The sequence below is a fragment of the Bidens hawaiensis genome, unplaced genomic scaffold (genome assembly GCF_021521415.1).
Source record: "Bidens hawaiensis isolate Kalapana, Puna unplaced genomic scaffold, B.hawaiensis_p1.1 tig00030905_1, whole genome shotgun sequence".
Taxonomy (NCBI): Eukaryota; Viridiplantae; Streptophyta; class Magnoliopsida; order Asterales; family Asteraceae; genus Bidens; species Bidens hawaiensis.
Window position 1 is genome coordinate 172,714 of NW_027495182.1, and position 9,787 is coordinate 182,500.

At 33.5% G+C, this 9,787-nt stretch overlaps 1 long non-coding RNA gene across 1 annotated transcript; it reads right to left on the reverse strand.

The window, feature by feature from the left end:
* Positions 1 to 6,910: 6,910 nt before the first annotated feature.
* Positions 6,911 to 7,627, reverse strand: LOC143581395 (uncharacterized). The gene is made up of 3 exons (XR_013143812.1): positions 7,518 to 7,627; positions 7,266 to 7,410; positions 6,911 to 7,193 (listed from the first exon to the last, which is right to left on the reverse strand). It is a non-coding gene; the product is annotated as an uncharacterized LOC143581395 (long non-coding RNA).
* Positions 7,628 to 9,787: the final 2,160 nt, after the last annotated feature.

The following is a 9,787-nucleotide window of genomic DNA, read 5'->3' on the forward strand; positions in this document are numbered from 1 at the left end:
TCTTTTCATGCTGGCCTTGGAACGGGTAGTCATGGTCTTTGGCGGTGCGAGGCTAGAGCTTTTCATGGGTTTCTTCTCAATGGAACGAGAGGATATGAGACTGTCGACATCTTCTAGTTGGAACTGACCTAGAAAGTTCCTGGAAGGCTTGGATGAGGATTTTTGTGCACCTGCCCGAAAAAAGATGAGTTTTTTTATAGTCTAACGCTTTTCTTTATTTTCATCAACAATCAATGAATCTATTCTAACTTACTTGACATTGTTTCTGAGGAGTTGGCGGTCTTCTCGTATGAATCGTTTACCTCTTCCACAACGGCTTTGAATGTCCTGTCGAAAGGAACCAAAGACAGGAGCACCTTTGCCTTTTTAACACCGTCAGGTTCAGCGGCAAGATCTGAGAAGTTGGATACTGCACAAGAAACAACAAACCCATAGTTAGCCAATTAATAATATTAGGATCCTCTATCCTCAGGATCCACTACCCTACCCTTCAGGATCCAGCGATTTGGTAATAAATTCCCGTTTGGAATACTATCTCATAAAAGAAAAAAAAAACTGGTTCTTCCAACTTTGATTGTTGTGGGTAGTCTTGTTGATCGGTAGACGCTGAAAAGGTTTGCTTTTGAAGAGAAATCTGCTGGAGCCATGGGTGACGAGGCTGTAAAGGTGAGAAAGGGCTGGAAGATTGAAGTCTAAATCCTGTTCTGCACTCAATCTCTCAAGCGTATGCAAAGTCCTCCACATCATCGGCATGGCTTGGATATACCTGAGGTCGGTGAAAGAGAAGAAAGTAGATGTAAGGTCGGGAAACGGATATGAGAATCCAAGAAGGAATGGGAGTGCAGGAAAGCAGACCCAGTTAGAAGAGACGCAGTCGCTCTTTAATCGAGAGTCATACGCTCTGAACACTGTTCCTTCGGGGAAACATTTGGAGATTATCTGGATTTCTTCATTGGTGAATTTGCAAATCTCAGAAACCGGATCCTTAAGAAGCTGTTGGCTTTGAAGTACGGGACTAATGTCCTTAGGACTCAAGCTAAAGAAAGCTTTCTGATTTCTTTTAGGCATTGTGATGAAAGGATGAAGAAAGCAAAAGAAAGAATAGAGAAAGAGAGAGGGATACCTGATGGTTATGTCGGAAATACACTTATAATCCGATGAAGAATGAGAAGTTATAAGGGTTAAGGACCTCTTTATTAGGGATAATGATACACTTGCAGGCGACAGCCACGTCATATTATCGCTGACGGTTCGATTTAAAAACGCATCGGGATAAACATGACAGCTGTACCCCATTCACATCTATCATGTTTGGGGGCAATTGTTGGGACCAGGATCTCTAATCCTTCGAAAATCAAGTATCATTGGAGATTGTTTCTAGGATTAAGGATCCTCAGTGGTTCAAGGATCCTCAACAGTCAATTTCGATTATATTCTAATATATTTTTGCAGGTATAACACGTGCTTACCAGAATTCCTATTATTACGGATGAAGTATTTTACCCAGTCTTCCCTTCTCATCCACGCTCATAAAAGGTTCAAGCTGAAGAAGTAAACGAACGTGTCCGGAATAGTAGGGATATAGTTATTAGCTGTTGTATATTTATGTATTTAATCATTGAGCAATAGCTGATCATGGCACTTGCTACACACAATTCTCAAGTACCTAGAACGCTTAGCATAAACACTTGTATACACGATCAGCTATTGTTCCACCATTTGTAATCTTTTCAAGTTCAATATAATTGGTAGTGATAGTTTTCACTACCCGAGGTTTTTATGCCGGCGGGATACTAGTTACTAAGGGCTTTTCCTAGTATAAATCTCTGTGTTCATCGTTTACAATTGTTAATTTGATTGCATTAATTCATATTAGCACCAATCCTCATTTACGAATTTGGTTCATTGATCCTTAATCCGATTTAACCAAAACAACGTTTAAAACATTAAACTCATTTTGTAACCCGTCAAATAAAATTCTAAACTTGTAATTATTAATTCAAGAATCCCGAACAAGTTAACTTTGTTTCTTCGTCAATAACTAATATGGTTATATTATTAATCACGTTTCCGTTAGAACATAAATATTAATATAATAATCAAAATTTATAAAACTAGTAAAATAATTCCTAAACTTCCAATATAAGCTTATACAATATTTAATCTCGTTAGATTGTTGTTTGAGTCTCGTATTTATTTATCGTAGTTGGAATAATTCCTAAACTTCCAATATAAGCTTCCGGTTCCTTTGCCATGCTCAATATTTTCGATGATTTCGGAATTCCTTCACATCAGTAAGGTGAGTTTTCATAACCCCTTTTTACTTTTATACGTTTTGGGGTGTAGCACGTCTAAACTCAGTTTTCTTGTGTCAAACTAAAATTCACATGCATGTCTTGTATGTATTTGTTTTATATCATATTACTTGTAAACTGTGTGATTATGTGCTAGTTGTTTACTGTTTTTGTTGGCGGATACACATACTCATAGCGGGAAGGTCCGACGGGACGTACCTGTGCCGTCCATTTGTTAATGGCGGTATCATACACATACTCATAGTGGGAGGGTCCGACGGGACGTACCTGCGCCGTCCATTTGTTAATGGCGGTATCATTATCATATTCTATACTCCAAGTAGCTCGGCGAACGGGGGTTGCTTACTAGATTTGACTTATGTCAAGCGAACGGGAATATCATGTATTTAATTTGCTTTAACTATATGATTGAGACTATACATCTTGACTTGTGAATTTTACACTTTTCGTATTATATATATATATGCAAAACTTTATGAATTCTCACCAACATTATTGTTTACAAAATATATTATTTTAAACGTGCTGCGGGTTGAAGTTTAAGGATGGGAGAATAGAATAGTTGGACCATTAGATTATAAGAGATGAAAATTCAAAGTTTATTGTATTAATATTTGATTGTGTATTTGTGATGTATTGAAATGAATTAAATATAATTATTGTCGCTTTAATAGCATTACGAGCTTATGAGTGATCTGTACGTCACACCCGGGCGTATTCCGCTTTAGCCGGGGTGTTACAATTTTAAAGGTTTCTAAGGATTATTTGGCATGATTGAAAGTTATGGAATTATAAAATAAGTTAAACCAAGTTAAATACAAGTTTTAATCAGTTTAAAATATCCGAATTACATTCTCGAATCGGTTTAAATAAATACGAAAAATCCAAGATGTTAAAGTAGCAACCGTATCTTACGGTGGCCAGCCGTAGGCTACCGCTAGGTCTGACGGGAATTTTAATTTTTTTTTATTTTTCTTCCATATTTAAGCCCATAAAACCCTAAAATCGATTATTCGTCATGCCCTAGCCATCTTTGACGATTTTGGGGCTTTGATGCATCATCTTACCACCTTCTAATCACCACCATGGTTTCATTCTTCCAACCCATAATCGAGCTAATCATGATGAAGAGGTAAGGCTAAACCACTCGTGACAACTTTAGGTGTAGGGTTTGCATATGAACTGATTATTTTTATGACCATTACATGTATTGGGATTTAGTTTTGATTAATCTTTTGGTTGATTGAATCTATATGTTTATTGGAACCAATTAAACAGTTGTTTTTCTGGGACTTTCGTTTATCATCATTATTTGGTTCAACATTTAGGATTGAATTCTTATCGTCATTGAACCATTTCCCATTAATCATTGATACATGCTTAGTTTTGTATTAATGAATTATTTGGTTTGTGTTCATCAACATTAAAGATTGAGTTCTTATCGTCATTGAACCGTTTTCCATTAATCATTGATAGATGCTTAGTTTTGTATTAATGAATTGGTAATTAGGTACACCATGTTCAGTTGCGTCAATTCTTCGGATTAAGTTATGTGAATCATCATAACCAAACTATTGTGTCTAGTAATCATTTATCTACTCTAATAAACGAATCATGTCTATGTGATTTCCTAATTGGTATAAATTATCGTCAATCAGTTTATTACATATCCCGAACCTGAAGTGCGTCACCGTTTTCTCTAACTATTTTACAAGCAAATCAATATTCAAATCGCTTGACATTGTTTGTCCAACCCAGCATAATTAATTAAAAAGCATTAAACTTGATTAGCACTTTCCATTGATTCCCTATTGATTTAATCCCTTACTTTCCCTTGTTAGTAAATGTAATTTATAAATGTTTTTAATTGACATTTCGACATCGATCAGTTAGCAGGAAAAGTTTCTTAAAAGTTTAAAAGGTTATCGGTTTAAGTCAAATAACTAAAAAAGAGTTGTCTTTAAAAAAAATTAGAATTTAAGTAATGTTATTAAAAAAATAATTTATAATAGCATTTTAACTAGTTACATTTTTAACTTTCAAAAGAGAAAAAAACACACTTGTTAATATTCTAGTAGCCCTTGATTTATTATATAATACAATACAATAATGGGGGTGGTTAACGTACGCTAATACACTATCGTACATTACGTACGCGAGTATCCAGAATATACAATTATAGGCGATTAAATTTTTAAATACAATTATATGCCACGATACGCCAGTTATCAAAAGGGTATTTCCGTTCAGAACGTCCAACTATACTCCCCCAATCTATTCTTCAATTCCCCCAAATCCCTGTTCTTCAAAATTCATCAATTGATTCATCGAGCGTCCATCCATATCAATATAATTCAACCGTCGATCGGTATTAAACAAATTTGCAGGTCTATATCAAACTAATTGAGTTATATAACCCTAAAAATGTTCGTTACTTGCAAATAAAACCTCAAACCCTAATACGTTATGCTAATACGTATTTATATTTCTTAATATGTTCTGCTTAAACCAGATGTTCGTTACCTAATACATTCTGCTTCAAACCAGATGTTCGTTACCTAATACGTTCTGCTTCAAACCATATGTTCGTTACCTAATACGTTCTGCTTATACGTTCTGCTAATACATTCTGCTAATACTTTCTGCTAATACATTCTACTAATACGTTCTTCTGTTAATACTTTCTGCTAATACGTTCTACTAATATGTTCAAATCTTAAACGTTCAATGTCAAAAACCCATCATCCAGAACTCTAAACTGATCGATTGAAGCTTCAAATTGATGATTAATTGAATCGATTTCAAAGATTAACTGATCAATTGGCTCCAATTTCAATTTGTTGATGCGCCGGTGAGCGTAATGGCGCTGGCGTTGGCGATTAAAGGGCGGCTTTCGGTTATGGAATCTCAATACTCAACAAAAACGGTTTATGGAAACAGAGTATAATAGAAACCGTTTCTAAATTTAGTAGCGGCGTTGGCGTTGAATTTTTAAAGGATGTTAAAAGACAATTCTACCCTTATGTTAAGTTACGATATCAGATTGTAAATAGTTATGATCTACGTTCAATATACTCGCGTATGTAATGTACGATAAACCATTAGTGTATTATATCCTTTAATAATATGTACACCATATGTGTATTTTAACAAGAGTGTTAACTTTTATCCAATATGAAACATTAGCATTAAGATTTTGTTCTAAAAGCCGTAAACCGAGCTTTAATTTCATCATAATCTGGTAGTTTAGGATGAACATGTCTTGTTCGAGGTTTCACCGTTAAATTTGGCAGTTCCTCAACCGCTATCGAGCTCACACGTGGCAAAGCACCATTCTTTCTCCGTCGTATGCTCTTTACCCATTGGGGCGCTACAACTTTTTCATCGTCCTGCTTTTCAACATTTGGATGAACCGAAACATCCTCCTCATTCTCTTTGTTGTCATCATGTTCTTGTTTATTATTTATGGGTAATCATAAACGGTGTTGGAGTTTGTTCTCATTTTGTTGGGATCGTTTCTCAAGTATGGCGGCCAAAAGTTGAAGAATGACCTTGATTTGGCTGAATCATCCGAAGAAGTTGAACTTCCATCGGAACTTGTGCTTATTTCTCGGCTACTCGTCGAGTGTAGACTTGTGGTTCTTGACAAATAATTCCAAAGTCGTTGACGCATACTTTCTACTTGCTTTGGAGCGAGCATTGTTGTCATTGTTTATTGTTTCTTGGATGTTGATCATCCACCCGTTTCCATGTTCAGATTCACGAGAGTCTTTGTTTTGATCGTCACTGGCTCTTATGGAAAAGTCCTACCAGGGAAAAAAACATCAAATGTTAAAAACCCGATAAATTGGGTTCACTAGGGTCTAATATCATATCACCATTGACCTGGTGTATACTCCACACCTCTTTAACTCCAAATACAAAATCTAATGCAATTTTTTTTGTCTTATGCAATTTTGTATTATCTAAAGTGATTTAATTACATTAGAATCACCATTAATATTTATTTATCAATACATAATTCCTTATTATCTAAAATGATTTAACTACACTAAAATCATTATCGCTATTGATAATTGATATATGAGTTGAGGTAGGTTGAAATTTTGTTCTAAATTTCGCTCTAAATGTGTTTAAATAGTGAATAATTTAATAATCTTTTTATTTAAGATATTAGTGTATTGTCAACAAAAGATTGTGATATTACGACTCAAAAAATGTTTTGTAGGGTGAAGCATCCGAAACACAAGGTACAAAGGTACACAACACCTTTAATTATGTTTAATTAAGATCCACTGTTGAAATAATACAATTTCTAATAGAAAATCAAAGCAACTAGAAAAGCATGTAAGATGAATACATAACAACACAAATCATAATTTTCATGTTAAGGGCATTTATAAGAAAAGGATTTTTCTATTTAACTTCAGTTATTTATATTTATTTATTTCTCAATGATAACTCACACACCTCTAAACATAATTATAAATTTATATTATTTTACTGATAACAAGACTTGAACCCTACTTTAAAGAGCACATCAATTTAACAACTTGGTACCATTAGGTCACATGCCCTTTTGATAATTTTTTTATTAATAACCTAGTTTCACCAATTTACAAGTAGAATACAATGTTTTCATAATCAAAAGAGTAATTGCACCATATGATCTACTGATCTAACTGATTCGTCCCGTCTAGGTTCGAAAACCATGGCAAAAAAACAATTAGAACTTACATGCTGAGATGAAAACGGTTTGTATAATCTAGTATCTAATGACTCGGGATCCCATTCTACACCATGCTCTTGAGCTATCTCTTGCATTAGTCGAATTTTCATGTCCTTTGTTGGACGACCCGGATTCAGCATATCGATAAACTGAAAGACAAAAACATTTTTGTTTTTAGATTAACCCTATTAGCCATGTTTAAAATCTTAACCAGAATCGACCTCTTTGTTGACGTGATATTCAAACGATTTCTCATATCTCTCCGAAAATAAGGTTCTAAGTTTACGTAGTTCTGGCAAATCACCAAATCTTGCAGCCGCATATATCAAAGACGAAACTGCTTCCTTGCATTCCTCCGGGCATTCACTATGAATGAAAAGAATTGGGTTTGTGGTTTTAAAGTGCAAAATAAGAGCCAAACTGACAACGTCAATAACTAAGTAATTGATTAATAAATGTGTTTTTTTTCTTACCTCTGGTCGTTTATTGTTGTTAGTTGGTCTAAGATGAGTGTGCAATATCGCCCAACAAAATCATAGCATAGTGTTCTATTTTGGTCGAGATATAGCCTCCCAGCCTGTTTTCATCAAATGCTAAGGGTATGTTTAGAGTCAAGATTTGCTATAACCGGTCTTTGTCATGGAGAACAAAAGAAAAGTACTATATATAACTAGTCTCGGACTGGACCATGACCAGGTCTCGGTCCAATCCAATTTGATTCGGTTTTATTATATGTTTAAATAATTTAGACCGCAGTTTTGATGAACAATGGTCTTTTTCTAATAAAATATTTAAATCAGAACAACTAAATAGAAAAGAAAAAAAAATCATTCAAGAAATAATTACCCTTCTATATGCTTCAGAATCGTGACCGATTCTCAAAAGCTCGGCAATATCATTCCTTAAAAACTTTTGCATTGCATTTCGCCTTCTCTTGATGATCTCGATTCGCATCAATGTATGGTCGATGTTTAGTTTGCTAATGTATAACACACAATCAAATATGTATCATATTCATGACCTACATTTGTTATTTTTAATACAAACTAACAATTTTGAAAAAAAAACATTGACTTAAAACAATATTAATGATCAGTCTGGCTGGTTTGGTTTGCAATTTACCGAAACCGAAATCAATTAAACCGGACCGTAAGAATCAAAATCCATCGCATAAATACTTGCCATTTCGTGTCTAACTTGCGTTTGAACCATGCCTCAAACATGTTTGTGAAGAACTTCATGGGTCTTCAAATCGATAACTTTCGGGTGGGAATGATAATTTCCGGTGAGAAGGAAGGTTGAAGTTGTTTGAATATGAATCAAGTTAAACAAACAAAGGTTGACCATTGCCGAAGGAGAAGAAAGGAAGCTTTGCAATGGGCAACAAATATCAAATGAAGCAAAGAATATATATATGTTACTATAATCGGTAGATTATATGGGAACAAAACTGTTTCTTTGTGATAATGAATGAATAATATTTATGACAATGGGAACAAAAGTTATGGCAAACATTAGTTTATTTAAAAAAATATTTTATGTAAAAAATATTACGGAAACTGACTTCTTGAGGACTTGTTTTGGTCTAAATCTCTTTTGATCTTAATCAAACTTAGAGTTTTTTATAACACAAAATGTTTGAATCCAAATTCATTTTGGTCGGGACCTACGGTCCAAAGTAGGGATCTAAATGAGTAAAGTCGCTCGAGACCAGCACGCTAAAAACTTGAATCGAGTTGAGTTTTAACGAGCTTGAGCCTCCCTTGGAGCTTACTTTATAAACGAGTTTAGATTTCACTTATCGAGTTTGATTAGGCTCACGGGTCTAATCAAACATGCTATTTATATTATATATATATATAGAGAAAGAGGGTAAGGATATAATAAAAACCCACATGAGGCAAGAAAACCTTGAAAACTCCTCCATAACTGTTGATATATTTGATGAATGGTTGGATTTGATTACTGAAACAACTGATTTGCTTTTCTTTATTTTAATAGCTAAAAGGAGGTGGCAGATATGAAATCATCAAAACCAAATGAAAATCTTCCTTCTTCTACACTTAATAAAAAAAATATCAAGTTTGAAGAACATCGAAGGTTGTAGTTGTTCGTTAAATCAGAAAGGAAATTCAAGTTAATCGGTGGAGAGAGAATCGATAAATTTAAGATTTGAAGCATCCAACATCATTGACGCCGGAGGATTTGAAACGATTGGTGCTAATAACACGATTTTATGCTTAAAAAACGTTCGATGGTTTTGGTTTCGAAATTACGTTGAACTTTTAAGAATTAAATGGTAACTCAAATCGAGTAATTTTAAAACTAATTTGTGTAACAATTATTGCGAATAATTTAAAATATGCTTTAGTAAGTTTACATATTTTAACATGCTTAAATATATTTTTAAGTGAATATAAATATTTGAGCAGAATATGTAACACATTTTAATTAAAATATTTACATATTTTGATTGTTAAAAATTGTTTTTATCCAAAAAAAAATTGTTACATGTTTTTATTGTAACAAAATTGTTAAACTAAATTAAACTTAAATGTTTAGATATTTTAATACATGTAACAATTTTTTAAATATGTTGAAGTATTTTTAAAAGCAATTTACATATTTATTAACAATTTAACTATGTTTAGAAATAATTTAACATTTTTTAAAGTATGTAAGTACACATCTCAGGTTTGTCTTTACAAATTTTATGTTTATAATTTTTTTAAAGTATTAAAAG